A 21,681-nucleotide genomic window follows, 5' to 3' on the forward strand; every position below is an offset into this window, starting at 1 on the left:
ATGACGGTTTCCTTTTTAAAATTGTTCTTCACATGACATTTGATTTTTAATTTTACCCATCATTTAAATAACATGTATCTCATGTATTTTTGTTATTTTTTGTTGTTGTGAGTATAAATCAATTTTTTGGTAGTGTAAGTTTTGTGTTTTGTCTTTTTTTATGAGAGAAAGTTATTCTTTTACTATGTATTTAATTTTTTGAATGGTTAGGGTTAACTTTTTTTTTTTTGAATTCCACATAAGGCACTAATTATTTTAATTAATTGAGTAATAATAATAAATAATTAAAATTATGATTTAACTGTGATTATTTACTAATCATATTTGTCATATTAGATTATTTACTAAATTACTAAATGTGACTTAGAAATAAACAAATTCAAATTAAAACTCATTTTTTTTAGTATTAAGCAACCATTAAAATTTTGTGAATAAAAGTGACTATAGAATCTAAGAATTTTTTTTTGGGTAATAATCACACCAAGAAACATTTGTTGACAAGTCAACAGTTTGGAACCAACATCAAGAAACATTTGTTGACGAGCCAACGTTTTGGAACCAACTAGTGTACAAGATGAAGAATGAGATCATCCAAAGGGTTAAATAGATCGACAAATCATTCCAACAACTATAAAAAAATGGTTACTTTTGACTCGACTAAGAATTAGGAGATATATATATATATATATATATATATATATATATATATATATATCTTGATGAGATATTATTAACCAATACATAAAATGAGGTCAAGGATGCATTATTAAAATAATGGGAAATATTATTCTTACTACAAAGTTTAATAAATAAAAAATTAAAATAAATTATAAAATATCAAAGTCAATGAAGTCTCCGAATTGGAAGTCTTGGGTTCAAATCTAGGGGGCTTGGGGTAGCATAATTGGCAATTGTTGTGGAAATTATGTGTGACCGAACTAGAAGTCTTGGGTTCAAATCTAGGGGGCTTGGGGTAGCTCAATTGGCAATGGCTTGGAAATGAAGTGTGATCGAACTGGAAACATTGGGTTCAAATCTTGTGTTATCGGGGTCAAAAGTTGGACATGATGAAGATGTAGTCCTACCAAGCTTACAAAAAGAAAACAAAAAGGAAATCGACACAACCATAAGACCAAGAGGGAAAAAACCAAGAGGAAAGGGGCGAGAAGTTGGACATGATGAAGATGTAGTCCTACCAAGCTTACAAAAAAATAACAAAAAGGAAATCGACACAACCTATGGAAATGAAGTGTGACTAAACTGGAAGTCTTGGGTTTAAATCCTGTGTTATCCCCCTTATCAGGGTGAGAAGTTGGACATGATGAAGATGTAGTCCTACCAAGCTTACAAAAAAATAACAAAATTGAAATCGACACAACCATAAGATCAAGAGGGAAAAAACTAAGAGGAAAGGGGCGAGAAGTTTCACATGATGAAGATGTAGTCCTACCAAGCTTACAAAAAAATTAACAAAAAGGAAATTGACAAAACCATAAGATCAAGAGGGGAAAATCTAAGAGGAAAGGGCACAGATCCAATAACTGTTAATTTTCCATTCGTCATTACTGTTTAGATTACTAGGCCTCCTTTCAATTTCAATGACTTCTCTAAACTTAGGATGACCTCCTCAATGCATATATGATGCTTTGTCTTCTCAGCATGTTCAATCCCATGATTGATGTGGGAGAGGGTCCTCCCATGCTTGATGTGGGTGAGCATGTCCTTCCATGCTTGATGTCACCTATGTAGGATCCATGCTTGATGTCGCCTGAGTGCTCCTTGGAATCTAGATTTGGATCACAGAAGCCTAAACTCGAGTGACTGTAGAAATAAATAAATTCAAATTATGAGTAGAATATTTTTGGGGTAAGTTATGAGACACACAAGAAGAAAGATTGGTTGTATAATCTCAACCTCTTGTATGAGACTAGAGAGGCTAATTATTATGATTAATTAAATAGTTAAAATTAAAATGAAATTATGATTTAACTCTAATTATTGAATAATCATCTTTATCTTATTAGATGATTTATTATGATTTTAAGTCATACTTTCAGTCTTACACAATCCTTAAATTTTATCATTAATTTTTTATAAATAAATGCAACTTTAGAAATAAATAAATTCAAATTAAAGCTAAATTACCATAATATTAAAGCATACTTTCAATATTATGCCACCATTAAAATTTTATAAATACACGTGACAAATAAATAAATTCAAATTAAATCTTAAGTAGAATTTATAATGCTCCTCCAACTTGGTAACAACTTGCATACATTAAATAAAATTCATTAATATCATTTCAAATCAAAATAAATGAATCATCGAGAAAACAAATCCCTCTTACAAAAAATCTAAACTAGTTGAAAAGATTCAATCTTAGTTATTTTGCATCAAGTGGGTGTGTCGTGCTCGAGTGGATTGACATATAGAAATGGATTACATTACTATTGGATTTCCTCAATCCTTTAAATATACTTCATTAATTTTATTTTGTTATTTTAGTCAAAATGTTTGCATAACATAATATAACAAGGGATTGCAACATCTCTTCCTCCATAGCCTCTGATGTAATAATCCAAATTCTTCATTATTAATTATGGAAAAGTTATTATTAAAACTAATATGAGAGGTAATATAATTTCATATATATATATATATAGATGAAATAAACTTTTTAATGAGAATCTCGCAAAACAATTTCAAGAAAGAATGTGATTTTTTAATGTTTAAAATGCATTTTTGAATGCATAAATAGATTTAACACACTAAAAAAAACCCCTATGGAACTCAAATATTATAAGTTAGACTATATATATATATATAGACACACCTGTCAAAAATTAATTAGACGTCATTAATGACATGCAAATTTTAAAAATTCCAATAAATCATGTTTAAAACACGTAAATTTAATGAGTGGGCTTAGTGTGAAGTAACTAACAACAACTAATTAGTGAGTTCGTATAAATCTTCTTGTAATTTGAAATATATATATATATATATATATATATATATATATATATATATATATATATATATATATATATATATATATATATATATATATATATATACACACACTTGTCAAAAATTAATTAAATGTATGTGCAAAATTTTAAATGCCAATAAATAATGGATGGGAGTGAAGTGGATTCTCAGGTATTTGAGAGATACCACAAATCAAGCATTATGATATGGTGGTTCAAAAATTTCTCTACATGGATATGTTGATGCAAATATGGTAGTTGATAGAGATAACAGGAGGATCATCACAGGGTATGTGTTTATTGTAGGTGGAACAACTGTCAGTTTGGTTTCAAAAATCAAAAGCATTGTTGCACTTTCAACGAAAAAAGTGGAGTACTTGCTGCTGCAGAGGATAGTAAAGAAATGATTTGGTTGCAAAGGTTTATGGATGAATTGGGTAAGAAGAAGGGGATGAGAAGGTTATATAGTGACAGCTGGAGTGCCATTCATCTCACAAAGAACTCAACATTTCATTCCAAGACTAAACGTATACAACTTAAGTACCATTTCATACGGTTAGTGTTGGAAGAAAGATAGTTGAAGCTGGAAAAGATACACACGAGCAAGAATCCGGCATATATGTTAAAAAAAGTTGTAACCAGGGAGAAGCTGAGATTTTATTTGTTTTCAATTGATTTTCAAGTATGATGATGAAGATGAGAAATAGCCAGGCCCAAAGTGGAATCATTTTCCAGCAAATTAAGTTGCATGGAATTGATATAATGAGTCTCCAAGTGGGATATTGTTGGATGTGGAGCCAGATTATCTTATTTATTCAAAGGTATCGGAGCGTTTCACCCCAGTTCGTAACAGGGCGACAATGCCACCTGTTTAATCGCCATCAAGGGGGTCCAGGGGGGTGATGGTGATTTTATGAACTATTAGGTCCCTATAATACTAGTGATGCCCCCATTACTATTGTAGTTGTATCCCTTATTAATATTGTTGTGCCCCTATTGTCCCCATATTGTTATTACTGTGCCCCGTAGAATCCCTCTATTGTTATTTTTGTGTCTTTATATTATTATTGTTAGGTCGGTTTGGTTATATTGTGACCCCTTAGACTCCTATATATAGAAAGGAGGTTTTGTCATTTGTATCATCCAAGAATTGTTCATTTGTGTAATGTAAAGGAGGTTTCCCCCTCGAAGAGGCTAAATTCTAAGGCGTTCAACTATCTTTTCTATCTTTTTGTGAGCTGGTTTCATAACATTTGGTATCAGAGCTTTGGATTCTAGGGTTTCGCTGCTCCAAATAGGTCATCGTGGCATTTTCGCTATAACTTTTTTCTGTGACGTTTCAGAAGTGAAACAAAAAACCCATTTGAGACGAAATCGCACTGAACCTTGGGTCCGAATTTCAGAGCTTTTCGCACTATATTTGCGGAGATATTATCTGAGGAAGTTGGCCTTTTTGCAGACTCCTGAATTACATTCCAAACAGGTGACCTTGGGAAAATCATCATAACTTTTGTTTCGAGCATTAGATTGAAATTTCATAAGAAGTTATAGAAAGAGGACAAACTGTAGTTTCCTGTGTATATTTTTCAGATACTAAGGTCAAAACAGTGACACGTGGCACTTCATACAAGTTCGCTCTTTTGGAAAGGTCTATAATCAAGTCATCTTGGGAGATTGTGCATAACTCTGCCTTGGAGAATCTAAATTCGATCAGATTGGTGGCATTGGAAAGAGGACACAGAAGGATACTGCAGGTTGCAATTTTAGAACTGGATGATCCGAAATTACAGAGATACATCAGATTCAATATCAAGCTCCTACAAAGTGAAAAAAGGTGTGTAGTTTTTTAATTTATTTTTGCATAAGCTTGGTTTGAAAAATTAGTTTGAAGGAATTTAAAGGGCATAGTAAAACATTATTATCGGTAATTGATGCCTCGAGGAAAGAAAATGCAAACACCTAGTAAGAAACCTAAAAGTTCTAGCATAACTCATGAAGAAGAGGAAGAAATGCAACTTGATATACCAAAATTACGAGACTAAGTGCAACAAATGTCACTTTCACAAAATGTAACAGAATCTAAGATGGATGGTTTAAAGAAAGATGTAGAAGCTAAGATGGATGGTTTAAAGAAAGGCGTAGAAGCTAAGATGGATTGTTTATAGAAAGGCGTAGAAGCTAAGATGGATGGAATGGAAGCTAAGATGAATGGCATGGACGCTAAAATGGATGGCATGGATGATAAGATGGAAGAATTGAAGATAAATTTGAATAAGTTGCTACAAGAAATGGTCACTAATGGTGAAAGGGTAGTAAAGGAAACTCATGATGAGAACAAAAGAAATGTTAATCATGATTTCATAGACTCTAATGTTGGATCGAAGACCCACCATATTCCAAAAATCGATATGAGGAAGTTTGATGGCAAGGATCCCGCAACATGGATACTACAGATGGAGCAATTTTTCGATCTCAATAATGTGCAAAACACACAAAAGGTACGTATTGCAACTTTATATTTGGAACCAAATCAGTTTGTATGGTATCAATGGCTTTGCTCTCGTAAACAAATTATCACTTGGGCAATTTTTACGGAAGAAATGACAACACATTATGAGGATACAAAAAGCAACACTTTTTTTAGCCAATTGATAAGTCTCAAACAAAAGGGTTCAATGATGGAGCACATTGAGGAGTTCCAAAAATTGAACATAAGGGTAAAAAATATTCCAAAGGAGCATAGGATTGATGTGTTCATAGGGACTTTAAAGGATAATATCCAACATGATGTTCACCTTTGGGAACCTGATTCATTAGAGAAGGCATTCAGGTTAGCAAGAAAAATGGAAAGCAAAATTATGGAAACCAGGAAGCCTACCACTCACAACTATAAAGATGGAAGTGTTGTTGCCCCTAGACTTCCACAACCTATAAGGTTGACACCACAACAATTGGAAGAAAAAAGAGCAAAAGGGCTTTGTTACAGTTGTGATAGCAAATACACTAAAGGTCATAAGTGTGCTGAGAAGAAATTATTCTACATAGATTGTGAAGAGGAAGAAGAAAAGGAACAAGAAAGGTAAAAAAAAGAGGATATACTCCAGGAACAAAGCTTAGATAAAGAAGAAATGAATCCGACCATATCTTGTAATGCATTGGCTGGAATTACCACTCCTCAAACCATCAAGATAGAAGGACATATCAAGAAGAAAAAGGTAATAGTGTTGATTGATTCAGGAAGTACCGACAATTTTATTCATTGTAAAATAGCAAAAGAATTTAATTTCTTCCTATATCCAGCACCAGAGTGTCAAGTGATGGTTGCGAATGGAGGAATGATAAATTGCTAGAAAGTGCCATAATATCAAGCTATCCATGGGAGAAAATGTATTGAATAGCCCAATGCTTTCCATTCCAATGGGAGATGCTGATGTTGTACTAGGAGTCCAATGGCTACAATCCTTGGGTACAATAGTTTTAACTTTCAAGAACTTTTCATGAAATTTTATGCCGAAGGAAAGGAAGTTGAATTAAGGGGTATTGCAGGGAAACTGAGAAAGAGAAGTAAGGTCTAACGGTATGACAAAGCTTCTAAAAAAGGAACAACGAGGTGTAATTGCACAATTATGTTCACTAGATGTTTCCACATCGAAATCATCTATTTCTCCAGATCTCCAAAAAGTCTTGGACAATCATTCCAAGGTATTTGAGACTCCCAAAGGTCTCCCACCTATTCGTGATCATGATCATGCTATTCATTTGATTCCAGGAAGTGTTCCTCCAAACATCAAGCCGTACAGATATCCCTATGCCCAAAAGAGTGAAATTGAACGTATGGTTGCAGAAATGCTTGAGGTTGGTATAATTCAACCTAGCCAAAGTTCTTTCTCTGCTTCAGTAGTATTGGTGCACAAGAAGGATGGATCATGGTTCATGTGTCCAGATTATAGGGAGCTCAATAAGCTCACTATTAAAGATAAGTTTCCCATTCCTGTCATTGATGAATTATTGGATGAATTGCATGGATCAATTTACTTCACCAAGTTAGATCTTCATTCAGGATATCATCAAATTAGAATGAAGACTCAAGACATTCCGAAAACAACATTTAGAACTCATGAGGGTCACTATGAGTTTTTGGTCATGCCTTTTGGCCTTACCATTGCACCTTCTACATTTCAAGGTTTGAAGAATTCCATTTTCAAACCCTTCCTTAGAAAATTTGTGTTAGTAATTTTTGATGATATACTAATCTACAACAAGTCTTGGAAGGATCATGTTGAACACGTTGACAGGGTGCTACAATTATTGGAGGAGAAACAATTATATGCAAAAAGATCCAAATGTTTCTTTGGAGTACAAGAGGTGGAATATCTGGGTCATATTGTATCTCATGAAGGAGTTAAGGTAGAACCTAGCAAAATTAAAGCCATTAAGGAATGGGAAATCCCCACATCCATAAAACATCTGCGAGGATTTCTCGGGTTGACAAGGTATTATCACAAGTTTGTTAAGAATTATGGGAAAATAGTAGCACCTCTAACAACATTGTTGAAGAAAGATGCATTTTCATGGACTCCATAAGCAACAAAGGCCTTCGAACATCTTAAAGAGGCAATGTGCCAAGCACCGGTCTTAGCTACACCAGACTTCACAAAAACCTTTATTGTGGAATGTGATGCTTCCGAAAATGGAATTGGTGTTGTTTTAATGCAAGATGAAAGACCCATTGCTTTCGAAAGTCGTCCAATCAAAGGAAAGTATTTACACAAAGCTATTTATGAGAAGGAAATGTTGGCAATACTACATGCACTTAAGAAATGGCGACCCTACCTAATGGGAAGATAGTTCAAGGTAAAAATGGATCATGATAGCCTTAAATACATTTTAGAACAAAGATTATCCTCTGAAGAAAAACAAAAATGGGTCACAAAGATGTTGGGTTATGACTTTGAAATCATATAAAAAAAAGGGAAGCAAAATGTTGTGGCAGATGCACTCCCAAGAAAGGATGAGGATGTGGAAGCATTGTTGTGCGCCATTTCTATTATCCAACCAGATTGGATAAACGAAGCAAGGGAGGAATAGAAGAATGACAAAGAAGTGTGGGAACTTATTCGAAAGTTACAACAAGATTCCAGTACATTTGATACATTTAGCTGGAAAAATGATTCATTATGGTACAAAAATTGCTTATACCTCTGTAAGAATTCCCAACTCAAACAAAAGATTCTTCTGGAATTGCACGCTTCTCCCTTAGGAGGGCACTTAGGATTTTTAAAAACTTACCACAGGGTTAAGAAAGAATTTTTTTAAGATGGCCTTAAATCGGATATTCAAAAGTTTGTGGCAGAATGTTTGGTATGCCAACAAAATAAAGTTGAAACAATTAAGACACCAGGTCTATTACAACCTTTATCCATTCCAAGCCAACATTGGGAGGAGGTTTCAATGGATTTTATCACAGGTTTACCCAAGTCTGAGAGAAAGTGTGTCTTCATGGTGGTAGTTGACAGACTTACTAAGTATGCACACTTTTGTGCATTATCACATCCATTTAAAGCCAGTACAGTTTCTACGGCATTTATGGAAACAATTCAAAAGCTACATGGAAACCCAAAGATTATTGTAAGTGACAGAGATCCCATTTTCACTGGAAATTTTTGGACAAAATTATTTTCTTGTCTTGGTACTCAGTTAGCTCATAGCTTATCTTATCATCCTCAATCTGATGGGAAAACTGAGATAGCAAACAAATGTTTGGAAGGATATCTTCATTGCTTTGTATTTGATAAACAGACACAATGGTTCAAATGGTTGCCTCTGGCTGAATGGTGGTATAACACTTCCTTCCATACTGCAACAAAAATGACCCCATTTATGGCACTTTATGGATATCAACCACCATCCATCACATCATATTTAAGAGAAAATTCTAAGGTTCAAGCAGTGGAAAATCACATCAAGCATCAACAACAAGTTCTCCAACTCTTAAAGGATAACCTCGTGTTGGTGCAGAATAGAATGAAACAACAGGAAGATAAACATTGCAACGAAAGAAGTTTTGATGTAGGTGACTGGGTATTCCTACGGCTACAACCATATAAACAAATTTCCTTCAAGCAAGCTAAGAAGGATAATAAATTGTCACCAAAGTATTATGGTCCGTACAAGGTGTTGCAAAAGACTGGCACTATGGCATACAAATTGGAGCTTCTTGCAGCTTCTCGAGTGCACCCAGTTTTCCATGTTTCATGTTTAAAGAAGGTTATAGGCGACAAGCTCCCAGTTCAAACAATATTACCAGAACTTGACGAGGAAGGAAAAATTATATTGGAAAGAATCAGTCATAGAAACAAGAACTCGACAGCTACAAAATCGATCCATTTCAGAGTATCTCATCAAGTGGAAGAACTTATCCGCTGAAGATTCCACATGGGAGGATGAGAATTTTATACAGAAGCATCCAGAACTACTCAAGCGTTGAGGACAACACTTTTTTGAAGGAGAGGGACATGTTAGGTCCCTATAATACTAGTGATGCCCCCATTACTATTGTAGTTGTATCCCTTATTAATATTGTTTTGCCCCTGTTGTCCCCATATTGTTATTACTATGCCCCATAGAATCCCTCTATTGTTATTTTTGTGCCTTTATATTATTATTGTTAGGTCGGCTTGGTTATATTATGACCCCTTAGACTCCTATATATAGAAAGGAGGTTTTGTCATTTGTATCATCCAAGAATTGTTCATTTGTGTAATGTAAAGGAGGTTGCCCCCTTGAAGAGGCTGAATTCTAAGGCGTTCAACTATATTTTCTATCTTTTTGTGAGCTAGTTTCATAACATGAGCCCTCCTTCACGAGGGTTCCAGGGTAGCGCCCCTCAAGCTAAAAATATATTTAAAATTGCCTTGTAAAATATTGTAACTTCATATTCAATTTGAGCCTTTCATTAGGCAGATGACCTAACGGTAGAAGTTATGTTTAATTTATGTTTTTTTCCCCTAGAAGGAAACCCCTTGCTATATATGAGAGAATTATCTTTCGAATATGTATATGTGTGTTCTCAGTGAGAAAAAGGGAGGAGATTGTGTGAGAGAAAAGATTAAAATACAACATATTTGTGTAGGTTGTATCTCTTAATTTTGCTCGATAATATAAAAGGGAGGACTGGTTGTTTCTCTATGGATGTAGCCCAAAATGGGTGAACCACGTACATCTGTGTCTCTCTTTTTTATATGTTTTCCGTGTTTGTGTTTCTTCAATATTTTATGTGTTCTTTTGCTTTGTAATATATAATTTTCTAGCAGAAACCATATATAATATATCATGAGGGTTGGTGTGAGAGTTAATATACAAACCACATGGCTTGCATATTAACTCCCCCAACCCTCTGGTTAATTATCAAATCATATGTAATATATGGTTTGCATATTAACTACCCTCATAATATATGACTTTCATATTAACTCCCCCAACACTCACCGTCATGAGGATGGGGGAGGGGGAAATTAATATGCAAACCATATATTATATGGTTTTCATATTAAGTCGTCCCACTCCCTCTCTCATGAGGGTGGGGGTGAGGGAAGTTAATAAACAAACCATATATAATATATCATGAGGATGCAAGTGGGAGAAGATAATATGATTTTTATATTAACTCACACCAACCCCATGCTAAGGTTAATAAACAAACCATTTATAATGAGGGTGGGTATAGGAGGAGTTAATAAGAAAACCATATATAACCATGGGGTGGGGTTGGTGTGAGTTAATATGTGAACCATATGTATTCCCCCCACCCCCACACTCAATCATTTATAATATATCATGAGGGATATCATGAGGGTGGGTGTGCGAGGAGCCAATCTGATTTTCATATTAAATCACACCATCCCGACCCTATGGTTAATAAGAAAACCATATAATGAGGGTGGGGTGAGGGGAGCTAATATGAAAACCATATATTATAATGAGGGTCGAAGTGGGGGTAGATAATATGAAAACCATATATGAATATATGGGGGTGGGGTTAGTCAATATGAACTCCATCTTCATTGTTAATAACATAATCCCCAAGAACAATACAAATAGCTAAACAAATTGTAATCAAAGTGTCTTCAAATTCACAAGAGATTTCTAAGTTTCTTCAAACACATTGGTGAGTTGGATCTACATTTGTTGGGTGCACTGTATGATAAACACTTCTTGCATGTTTACTAAGTTCTATGTAGCTCCCACTAAAGGATATTGACTCGTAAGAACTACTTCTCAGTTTTGAATTAAAATATTTCCTAGCATCATTAATAATATTCCATCATATCACTTCTCCTTGATAAATTGGTTATTTCAACTCTATCAAACCATTCATAAATATCTCAGTTCAACTTCTATAGGGCCTCACGTCAATACTTGATTTTTCCCCTTTTGTAACAACGTATTATACAATGGGTTCTCAATGCATTTCTAGTGCACCATTTTCATCGCACTATTCTCAACACATTTCCCTGGTATTCTTTAGTATATACTAGCAACCTCAACACCTAGAATATTTTCTCACCTTAATGCATACAACCTAGCATTTACATTAATCTAATTATGGCACATATCCTCTATGACATCCAATGCACTATCACACTCTGAAGATGTTCTGTCTTAAATCAATTGAACTCTAACAGGTGTTGTAACATTTTGATACACCAGAGGATGTGTAACATGTCCTCAATACATTTCTCCCTCATGTCTGTCCATAAACCGATTTATTACCTTCCACTATAATAAAATTCCTTGTAATGTACCAGACCGTGATTACTCTAACTTTTCAAAACCTTATGTTATGGTTGTAGCTACTTGACCATCCATGTATCGCATCATTGGTCCAACGTGTAACTTGATAGATCAAACCAATTCCTTCAACGAACCTTTGAATCACTTCATTAAGAGATGCTCTTTCGTTCAAACGATTTATTAATTCCCACATAGTAAATACTTTATTGATCTTCTTTTTCGTTAAAGTTATCCACTTTCTTTATAGCGAGTTCAATATTCTCATTTGAATTTTCAATATTATTCATAGTATACTCCTCATACTTATTTTTTACCTCCTTGACAACATGAACATGATCATCATTTTAATTTAAACTTTCCACCTTTTTTTGTAGCTTCCCTTTCAATTTCAGTTTGGATCCTTCCATTTTTTGTCTTTGATCCCTTCATTATTCTTTGTGATCATAACTATTTTAGTCATTTTGCAATGTGTAAAATATTCTTAGTTACCAAAATTTGCATGTCTTAAGTCTTCCTTCTTTCTTTTCTGGTAGGGAGCCTCGCTCATGCATATTGACTCATTGTCAATTTGTCCCACAAATCACGGGTTTCAATATGTTCATTTTGAAATTCAATTGGGTATTAAAATATCTTAGTTCAAAGTCACCCGCCATTTCCATTGAGAGTTCAAATTTATCCTTCATATCCCAAGGGCTTCACAAATTTCAATTTTGAAACCTAGCTATGCGTCAACTTTTTTGGTTCTATATGAGTAGTCTAACATTCCTATCATCAAGTATAAGATTTCCATGTTAAGGCACAAACGACTTTACATGATTTTCAATTTCCACACATTCTGAAGGCTCAATGCCATATTTTGATTCCTAGTCATTTATTTTAAAATCCTTTCAATACGTCCCTTTGTTAACACCACAATAATTTACAAATGAAACTTTCACATTGAACCAAAACAAATGTAATATTCCACTAAAATCATCTACAAGTATCAAAGTTCACTAGAACTTTTCACTTTAGTTCCCACAAAGATTCAACTATAATACCAAGGATATCATTCATGTTGCATCTTGTAATTTTTCATTTTAATTTTGGAGGAGACCTTGGAAAATCTATGATTCTTTGTTTTATTATCACTTTTGAGTATGTGGAGACCATAGGCATCTATGTTTCAAAGGATCAAAGCATCTCGACCATATTTCATTGTGAGACATGACTAACAATAGATTCAGCCTTTGGAATAGTTCTTTTTATTTATTTTACTTACAAGGCTCAAATATGATGAATATGTGTGAATATATGCCAACTAACCTAGTCCAAACTTTATCTTTATCTAACTCTATATGCCCCTATCATGTTATAAGTATCAAACTGATTTGTGATTGTGAGAGAAATGTCGCAGCAACTATATTTTGAACATTTTTATGCGTTCTACCATACAATGTGCAACAACTTGTGCAGTTTTCACTCTCTAACTTTCTTGTTGAATATCTTTTGCAAGTGATGCATGCTTGTCTTTTTTATCTTTTTTCTTTCTTCAACATATTTCCATCTCCATTTTTGTGGCCTTATTAGTTAAGAGATATATATTATCATTGATGCACTTTGAATGTTTCTTAAGAAGGTCCTTCAAACATCTTTCCTCTTATTGCAAAGAATCCAACTTATTGCAAAATGTTCTTGAGATAATATTGGGAGTGATCTCCCCTAAGGTGTTGCTTCTTTAACACTAACATTAACAATATTCTTCTTTGCATTCATGAGCACCTCCCTTTCAGGCTAGGTTGACTTTAGTTTGTCATTGAAGTCACAAGTTGTTCATTTTTCTTCCTCTTCCATATTTTAGTGGGTTGTCGTCTGTTGTTTGCATTTCCTTTTGATTCAATGTTTTGATCTACTTGGAGTGACTTTTTCCTTTTGTCTAAACCACTTTAGGGTACAAGGTAGTTTGTAGTATTTTTCTTTGTGACCAAGGTTGCTACATAAATAGCACCTTCTATGACCAAGAAATGGTAGAAATGGTTTTTATCTTCTTGATTCATTTCTACTCTTCTTTGGATACATTTTTCATTCAATAGTTTTATGTCCAAATCCATTGCATAATTAACAATAACCATAGAAATGATTTTCCTACTTGGTGGATGGTTATCTACTATGTTTGATTTCTTGAGGGAACTTTTGATTACTTGAGAAAACTCCATTGTCCACTACACCTTATGTTGATTAGTCTTGATTTTATTACATTCTATTCCTACATCTCCAAGTTCATGGAAAGAAAAGAACTTGAAATCTTTCAAGGGAATAAAAAATCTCCTTTAGGACCTTTCAAATTTAATTAAATCATTCTTTGCATATTGATTATATTTCTTGCCTTTATTTTTTATTATGCTCCTTCTAGCTTCTCCTATTGGTCTTTCTGATATTGCAGTATCCTCTTTTCTGGTTGTCTTTGAGCTATTATACATTTCTGAGTTCTTCTTTTGAGACAAATTCCTCCTCTATCTTTTTACACATTATGTTATTTTCATCTAATTTACTTCTTGTTGAACCAATTTCAGCTTCTAATTTTTCACACTTTTCTTCTTTCTCCTTCAGCGGATTACTCATCACCTCTTCTATTTTCCTTACTTCTTCAAGATGTGTCCTTAGGTTAATCTTTTCCTAGTTGTACTCATGCTATTTCTCATCACATATTTGCAACAATTTCTTACAGTTTTTTATTTCATTCCTAAGTATTTCTATTTTAGCTAAGACTAAGTCAATCTTGGCTTGTTCTTCAGTTAACTTTTCCTCATGGAAATCAAGTACAACCACACTAGTAGAGGTCTCATTTGAATGAACGCTTTCCTTTTGATAGCCCTTTTTCTTCTCCTTTTTTACACTGTTGCTATGGGTATCCCCTTCATGCATAAGCTACAACCTATCCCATATTTCTTTTACAGATTTGAGATTTCTCACTATCTGAAGATCCATAGTGTGAAGATTGTTATGCATTGCACATTTTTCCTAAGCATTCCACTGTTGTTTTTACTCAGAGGGGGGGTCTTTGTTGTATCTATCACACACTAGCTTCTTGACATTAGGTACATAATCCATGAATTTAGATTTTACCTTCTCTTTCCATTCTTGAAATTTTGAGGTACTAAGCATAGGTACATTTTGATAGTTCACTACTCAACCATGTCTACCTTCCAACTATTAGGTTTATAGAAAAGGAACCTTCTTTGATACCAAATGTTGAATACTTTACTAAACTGAGAGGTGGGGGGTGAATCAGTTTAGTACATTCATGGACATAAATTACTTTTCTTTTCAATGGTTAACTGAATTATTAATTGAGAAACATAACAACTTATGAACAACAAATTTAAAATGTAAACATCATGTAATATGTAAAACATAACATCAAATCAACACATATGTACACCAGATATAAGGGAAAACCCATAAAGGGAGAAAACCACAAATTTGTTATTGTTGTGATGCAAAGGCAAGCTCTTACTTTATTACATCACCTCTTGGGGGCTCCAACCTCTTTGTGATTTAACATGCTACAACTTGCTTGGAATCTCTTACTCCCACAAATTTTCTTAGGCTACAACCTATAGGAGGCTCCAACCTATTCCTTTTCAAGCTACAACTTGAAAAGACACTACAATCCCCTTATACATATAAAAACAATTTGCGGATCTACTTGGTCTTAAGGTCAATATACCTCCATCTTTGTCTCTGCATCTTCTCCCCTTCAAATCTACTTCATTTGCTTCATATGTGTGAGGTAACTCATCAATAACAACTCAATCAACCCATAATGTCTCTAACATTAGGTCCTTAAGACCTCACACATTTTTATAAACAAGTTTTAATTATTGTTAGTATTCCAAACATGAATCTAAAATAACAAGTCTTATCTTTTCTCATTTTCTCATTCTAGGGTGTCTCTTCATTTCCAAATATTTATTCTCCAATTTAAAACATAAATCAAGACAAATAAGCCTCATATTATTCAAAAATTAAAATAGAATGTGAACATCAATGATTGCATTAATTAAGATTCGGATGTTTCATTATAGTTCTTCATAATCCACACAAGCTTATGTACCCATTATGCTGTTTCAAAAGTAGCTTATGTATTCAATTCATTCTAATCTTGTTAGTTATAACACTCCTTCTTGTGGCATGTTTTGTAACATATCTTTGTTGTGCAACATATCTCTGTCTCTTACACCGAAGCATACCTTGTAGCTACTCTTTTGCTATCAATAACAATAATACCAACATTAAAACCTTAAGCCTTGTGAGGGCATAGATAATAGAAATAATAAAAAATCTAGTTCAGTTAGGTTTACAACCGGACAATGCTCTCAAAGATCCATTTGCCTCCCTTCTAGGCCGATAACAAACATAAATCATAACCCTTAGGTAGTCGTAACCGCCCTAACATGTAATATCATTTTGAAAATTAAAACAAATACGATTTAATTCAATGTTTAATTACTACTTTACCAACTCGATAATGTTCGCGTGCGAGATCCCTTACTCCACTTATGACCACTATCGTAAGAACATATGTGTCAACGTGACAAGCTACACGTTATAAAACATGTAATAATTTGCCTCTCATTTTTAGATTCGTGTTTCAAATACAAGTTGTCAGCAAATATGTGCTCCAAGCTGTCAAATTCCAGGTCAATTATACGCCAAAACGTATTAAACTTCCATTCCTCGGATTTTGTAGTCAATTTTCTGACGGTCGACGAGACAGTCGCCAGAAATATCGCCTCAGCGGTAGTGTATTAAATGGCTGATCAGATAGTCGGACCAATAATTGAAAAAATTATATAGCGCTATTTCCACTTCCATAGAAACATAAATGTTCGTTCTTTACAGTCCAGATGTTTCTCCTCCTTACGTCATCGCATGTTCTCGATCATGCATCCATCGTATGGGGTGTAACGACGGGCATTTAAGGTAGTCTGACTAACTCATATTGGAGTGGAGTAGTCTACGATGTGGAAAAAAATTCTAAAAAATTTTGTAACTACAGTGTTTAAATTATATTTTTGATAGTAGAAATAGATTCAGCACCATTAAAAAAAAACTTCTAAAATACTAAAATTATGAAGTTTGACATTTTTAATTAAATTTACGAAAATCTTTACCAATTTTTTTCAAAATATAACTGATTTCTATAACTTTCTGGAAAAAAAATATAATCTTTTAAAAAAAGCAACTACATCAAACATAATATCAGCCAAGAATACACCGGGAGCAGTGGTGATGGTATTAAGTGGCTGATCTGATGGTTGTAGCACCAGATGAAATTCACAAATACTATATATATAAAGCCTGTAAATAGAAAAAGCCAATTTGATTGCAACAAGCTTTATTAATCTCTTGGTTAGAATAAACATTTCAAAATTTTGTTAAATAAAAATAATTAGATATATAGCCTTTCAGGGAAGCACATGCACATCTCCAAGATACATGCACCCATTGAGTTTGTATTAAAATATGAATATCACATGGATTGGTGTGGGAATTTTAAAATAAAATAGAATGTGAAATTCAATGGTCTTGACATTTTTGTAGTTTGTTATTGTTAAGACATAAAGAGGTGTAATGAGTGTGTATTAAAATATTTAAATTAGTGTGGGAATTTGAAAATGAAATAGTTTGTGAAATTTGATGGCTTTTTTGTTATTGTGAAGAAATAAATAATAAGTTGGTGTGGATTAAAAAAAATAATTATTAGTTTGATAATTGAAATTTTCTAAATTGAGGTTTATGTTATCTATAATGAATTAAGAAGAATTTTTAAGTAGAAATCACATAAGAGAAGTTGTAAATGACTTATTATATAATTTTTATTAGTTGAAAAAATTATATTTAAATTAATTATTGTTTAGTAATCTTCGGCAAAATCACATAATCAATCTTTTGTCGACGCGTTTCGAACCAACCAGTGTGGTTCACAAGTTGAAGAACTGATCTGGCTTAGCTTGATTAAATAGAGTGTGCAGAGACTCCAACGGCTATATTGCAACGGCTAATTTTGACCTGATGATCATAGTCAAACTAATAATTTTATTATTAATAGAAACAAATTATTATTAGTTAATTGAATAATATAATAAATTTATTGTTTAAATATAATGGTCATTATATCTACATAATTATTAAAAAATTTATTTAATTACAAATAAATAGTGTTAAATTACTATTAATCTTAGAATTTAGTTACAATGGTAACTGTGTATTTATATAATAATAATTGTTTATATCTAAGGATCCAATGGTAAACTAGACATAATGGTCATTAATAAATTATGGTAAATTAATAATGGTAAACTAAATATAATGGTCATTAATTATATCTTCATATAACCTATATTTATTTAAATATAAATAAATAGTATTAAATTACTATTGTTCTTAGAATTTAGTTACAATAGGTAAAAGTTTAAATCCAATAAATCATTTTAATTTAATATTAAATGTAAAGGTCCATTCGAAATTAAAATAGTAAGTACTATACAATAATCTATATTATTATTATTTTTTTTTTCTTAATAATTTATAGTTCTAATATTATTAAAAAACAATAAATAGTATTCTAGTTAAATCATTAATATTCCTAGAATATAGTTACCTAAGGTAAATACCATAATTAACGTGCATGTTTATTAATAATAGTATATCCATTAACTCAATGTTATTGGTATATCATATATTTCTAATAATTTATTGTTTATCATTTAAACCTAAGGGTCAATTGGTAAAACTAGATCACCTCTTATCATTAATTTAATAATTTATATTCATTAAATAATCAATAATTAATTATCAAAATTAACTAGGTTATTAGTTAATTATCTTATTACTTATAAGGTTTAAAAAAGGGGGGCCTTTATTAATACGATATAAGGAAAACAGTTAAAGGTAAAAAACCAATGAAAAAATCTAATCTAATTCTAAAATACCCCCTGGAATAGGTTAATACAATAATTAGCCCGAAATTACTTAATAACATATTAATACCCCAAGCACTCCATAATAACCTGACAAACCCGCCAAAACCAGAACTTGAGGAGAGGGAAGACAGAAACCCTAAGACTTAACAAAGGGGGAAGGAGGAGGCTAGGAAGACAAGGCTGGGACCCAGCAACTGCTAATCTTCCAGCCATCATCCCTATTAAGATTGTTCGGCCTTTTTTCAATCTCCAGGGCCTCTCTAAATTTGCGATGGTGAAACTGCGCAACTTTGGCAATGACTTGAGCATCTTCTATACAAACATGATGCATAGTCTTCCCCGCATGCTCAGCCAGGGATGAACCACACTGGTTGGTTCGAAACGCGTCGACAAAAGATTGATTATGTGATTTTGCCGAAGATTACTAAACAATGTTATGGATCAAAGAAGTCTAAATTCCTTAATAAATTAATTATTGTTTTTAGAGGTACTTTCTAGCTCCTAAGAGATATTATAATGTGTTATCCTATATCGTTATATAGATATTTTTTACTTTGTCAAATTATATAACATAAAAAGAAAAATAAAATAAAATACATTATTAATTAAATAATTATAATTATTATAATTATTAATTAAAACATTTTAATTTGCTCAAAATATTAGGAGTAGAAATGTTATAATGAATAATTATAATTATTGATTTATTTTAGTAATATAAAATAAAATTAAATTAAAATACATCAAGGAGATGAAGAAACAATATGTCCCATATATTATCTTTCGGTTAGTGGACCTTAAAATATATATTTTTATTTTATTTTATTTTGAATTTGATTTTAATTTTAATATAATTTGATATAAATATTTACATAACAAAATAAAGCACTACAACATTTTTTATATACTTAACTAAAAACACAATAATTAATTTAAATATAAATTTTCCTTATTTAATTAAAAAAACCTTTAATAATCTACTTATCAAACTAATTACTATTCTTTAACACAAACTGACTTATCATTATATTACTTTCTTTAATACACACTAATTTACCATTATTATTTAAAAAAACATACAAATGTAAATCAATTAATAAAATATAAACTGTTGACACCTAATCATAGGGATCGGGTGAACAACTGTAATTTAGTGTAAATAAATAATAGAATAGATGGAGAGTTATCGAGAGATGAACTAAACAGTCACTCCCTCTTGTATATAATAATGAACAACCTGCATGAATAATATGATTTGATTTGAGTTACCTCCTGGTCTGACATGGTATGAGAGCTAGCTCCATTTTTGGCATTCCTTTCTGCCATTGTAACTCCCTTCTGCCATTTTTTTTCAAAAATTTGTCCTGCATCCTTTGCAGACTGACATCTCTGTAAAATCCCTTAGAAATTTCACGCATTAATGAATGCCATGGTGGAGTGAGCGTTGGATTTCATGCATTATTGGGTATACGCAGTGAATCTGTTGTGGAAACGCTACAAGGAGGTGTGATTTCCTGCTATGGCCATAAGTTTCTCGGTGTGGTAGCGCTACCCTAACTGGTATTCTGCAGACACAACTTCAAGTTGTGTTGAGCATCCTTTGCAAGACTACTTATGAAATGTGGTATGGGCACATTCCTTCGGTAAAGCATCTCAGGGTCTTTGGTTCCACATGTTATGCCTTGATACCAAAAGTAAATAGAAACAAACTTGGTGCAGGAAGTCATAAGTGTATTTTCCTGGGGTATTCAAGCACCTCCAAAGCATACCGTCTCTATGATGAAATCAATAAAATTTTGTTGTATCTAGAGATGTAATCTTTCTTGAATCATTCAAAACTGACAATGTTGTTGAGCGACAACTTGATCGCTTGGATAGATTCGCAAATGCAAAATCATTTCAAGAATTTGATAATCAGATTCCACATCTTGAAGGGGGGATTCCTATACTATATCAACTTGTGAAATCTTCTTCTGAAGCACTCTCTCCCCCGCATGAAACTCCAACAACAGATGATACTTTGAGTGATGTGATTGACAGAATTGGGAGACTCAATCTTGATTCAGTCCCAACTCAATCAACGGAGCAGCCTGGACCATCTGAGAAAGGTCCCCCAAAGTGGCTGAAAAAGACACTTGAAAGTGTTCATCCTGATGAGGTTGGAAAGACAGGAACTAGAAATTCAAACCGGCAAAATGGAGGTGATGTAGATGACTCTGATTCACCTGTTGATATGGATGTTTCTTATGATTGTGAATTGAATTTGTCTACAGATTTTGAACCAACTTCCTTCAAAGAAGCTGCTTCTCATGATGAATGGAAAGAAGCAATGCAAAAGGAGTATGATGCCTTAATAAAGAATGGCACTTGGAAGCTGGTTGATCCTCCATTGGGAACCAAACCAATTGGCTGCAAGTGGGTCTACAAGAACAAGTATAAAGTTGATGGCTCACTTGACAAGCACAAAGCTAGGCTTGTGGCAAAAGGTTTTGCACAGAAGGAAGGGGTTGATTATGAGGAGACTTTTGCCCCCACAACAAAATGGGCTACCATCTGGACATTGTTTGCCCTAGCAGCTCAAAATGGTTGGAAAGTCCATCAAATGGATGTAAAAATTTCTTTCTTGAATGGAGATCTAAAAGAGAATGTTTTTATGTCCGAGCCTGAAGGATTTGCTGTGAAAGGACATGAACATAAAGTATGAAAACTTGTGAAATCCTTGTATGGCCTCAAACAAGCACCACGAGCTTGGTATGAAAAACTAACTGAGCATCTTCTGAAACTCAATTTCAAACATTATGATCTTGATGATGCAACTTTGTTTGTCAAGAAGGTTGGCAAAACAGTTGTATATCTTGTTGTATATGTAGATGATCTTTTGATGACATGGAACAATGAGAGCTACATTGCATCCATAAAGAAGGAAA

Source organism: Pinus tabuliformis, chromosome 5_1 (assembly GCF_031772625.1).
Source record: "Pinus tabuliformis cultivar Carrire ecotype Pingquan chromosome 5_1, CPIR1, whole genome shotgun sequence".
In the NCBI taxonomy this organism is placed as follows: domain Eukaryota; kingdom Viridiplantae; phylum Streptophyta; class Pinopsida; order Pinales; family Pinaceae; genus Pinus; species Pinus tabuliformis.